We start from the raw sequence: 2,898 nt of genomic DNA, 5'->3' as shown, positions 1-2,898 counted from the left end.
GGAATTTTGCATTAAATAACAACAATTTGCACAGGCATACAATGAAAAAAGATTCAAAATAATTATGCTTAAATTGTAAGAGTGGCAGGTCTGTATAATCTGCACACAGACAATTATCATCATCATGACAAAAGAAATATAATATAATATAAAATTACATTCAAAGAATTCAGGTCTGACACCATGTCAACAGTTAGCAACCAACGGTAGCATAAATCACATGTTGAAACAAAGAACAAGTATTTCTTTGTTTGTTTGTAATTAAGCATAAAGCTACACAATGGGCTATCTGTGCTCTGTCCACCTTGGGTATCGAAACCAGGTTTATAGCATTGTAAGTCCACAGACATACCACTGTGCCACTGGGGGGCAAGAACTAGTAGATTTTTCTGTAGATATAAACTCTTATAATCTTATTACTTGTTGAAAGCTATAATTTTCCAATACTGAAAATATATTTCTGATAGGTACTTCTCTCCTCTCACAAGATTAGCTATCCTCGTCCAGTGCTGCCCTCTATATGCAAATTTTTTCTATGTGCATGCCACAAACCTCCTTCTTCCCCTATTGATATTAAATGATTCCAACATGTCTCTCATGTAAATCATCATGCATCACTTCTCCACTAATAGGAGTGTGACATACTCACGTGATGCATGTGACTCCCTCTATACGCCACTACCGATCTATCACTTCGAGGTTTGGCAGAAGACATAAGCACAGTAGGAAAGTGGGGAGAAAGTGTGAGTAAAAGGAAGTACCTATCAGAAATACATTTTCAGTACAGGAAAATGATAACTTCAGATACAGTACTTCCCTCCTCTCACAAGATTAGCTAGAATCCCACATTTATTAGGTGGCGGGATCAGTGCGAGAGAATGACAGAGAGAGTCAGATCCCAAGATCTGATGAGGGAAACTGCACCACTTTTCAAACAGGTATATTCTTTGCCCATCCATGAAATGTGTAGTAGATAAGGGCAAAAAAAGAGAGGAGCACATCCAAGTGGGAGAGAACTGTGGCAGGATAGTGATCCTAAACATGTAAATATATATGTAATTCAATCCCACAAAGTATAAAAGTGGGTAGAACAATGGACGTGTCCCTAGGTTTAGAGTGGCTAGTACATGACAGGCTGTACTTGGTAAGTCAACTACATCCTAAACCCATGCTGCTGGGAATTGACATCCATGTGAGGGTAGGATGAGGATCATACTGTTTTAACCTCAAGTTAAAGAGACCAGGGGAATCTAGAACCACTCCGACTCCTGATCATGACACATGTTAGCTTTGATCTATCAATCCGGGGACCCAACATCCAGTAACAAAAGAATGTCGATATAATATAAATCAACTCCTCAAACAGCAAAACTGAATGGAGCCATTCAAAAAGGAATAACGTCCTCAGAATAAGATACAATGCGGGATAGCAAAAAGAACAGAACCAGAACAATCTCTTTTACATCCACTGTGATCCACAACACAGGAGTATGATTGAGGAAGGACTATAGACAACCATAAACATGTATGAGGACTTATGTTGATTGATTTACTCTAAATCCAAAACCCAGCCATTGGGTACCAACATTCACATGGAGGTAAAATGAAGGGTCCAAATCAAAGGGGTGAACTGCAATGTAACATCTGATATTGGAGGACAGCATGTCATATACACCTGCAGAACACTACTGCCCTACTCTGCACTGAATGGCTATAGCCATCTTTTTGTGGAACCCATCCAGGAGGGTGCCTTCACAGTCAACCACCCCAGAAGCTTGGAACTGGAAAGTGGTAAGGACTCCCAACAGCACTTTCCATTTGCACTGATACACCTCCATTGAAGATAAGATGTATGGAATGAGCTAAATGAAAAGCTACTCGATGAGACAAACCCGAGATCCTCGCCAAGGACCGGATAAATGCCAGGCATGAAGACAAAGGACAGGAATGGCTGGATGTAGAACTGGTGACCAAGGCTGATGAAGAAAGGGGGAGACAAAGGAAGAGGTACTGGAGGGAAAAGTTGCAGTTGTTGTAATCATAGAAACCATGGTTGAGCTGGCCAATAAGGAGCAATCAGAAGGTCTTGAGATGGATTGGTATGGATGAAAGAGAAGGCCAATGAAGTAATCTGATAGGAGGATAAACATAAAGAAATTTGTGGGACAATCCTGCCCGAATGCATCGACAGCAGGAGTCCAAGGATGAGGTACTGGGGACCAAAAGAGGAATAACTTGTGATTGAGGTATGTGGGAAATGCAAAGCCACCAGAAAATGAGGGGATCTAAAGACCACTCTGTCAGATATATTGGGTCAGGGTGGGAAAGATGATCCACTATGAAATTGAGAGCACCTGGAGTGGGACACACAATGAGATGAATGTGGTGCATGTGGGCCCAATATAGTAGATCCAATGATCAAAAACAGAGATCTCGACTGGGTGCCCCTTGGTGCTTGATATGTGCTACCACCATAGAATTGTCAGAATGAATCATCACTAGACAATTTCTGGTGAGAGGAAAGAAGTTATTCAAAGTCTGACAGACCACAAGAAGTTAAAAGACATTGATATGCAAAGATCTTTTGTATACAGACCAATGACACGAAGCCTCCTGTTGATTGATCCATGCATCCCAACCCTGAAGGGATGCATCCATGAAAAGATGTATATCTGGAGGTGGAAGCAGGACACCCACTGACATATGGGCCTTGTCCAGCCACCAATACAGATCGTCCATCATGGTAGGAGGAAGGGTAATGGGAACTTACAAGGGATGCCAGCAAGGTTCCATTGATCATGAAGAGCCCATGAAGGGATCACATATGCACATGATCAAGGGGAATTAGTCACGTACATTGAAGACCACATCCCCAAAAGCAACAGAACCTTGCAAGCA

The sequence above is a fragment of the Limulus polyphemus genome, unplaced genomic scaffold, assembly GCF_000517525.1.
Source record: "Limulus polyphemus unplaced genomic scaffold, Limulus_polyphemus-2.1.2 Scaffold894, whole genome shotgun sequence".
Classification (NCBI taxonomy): domain Eukaryota; kingdom Metazoa; phylum Arthropoda; class Merostomata; order Xiphosura; family Limulidae; genus Limulus; species Limulus polyphemus.
This window is presented reverse-complemented; position numbering follows the sequence as displayed.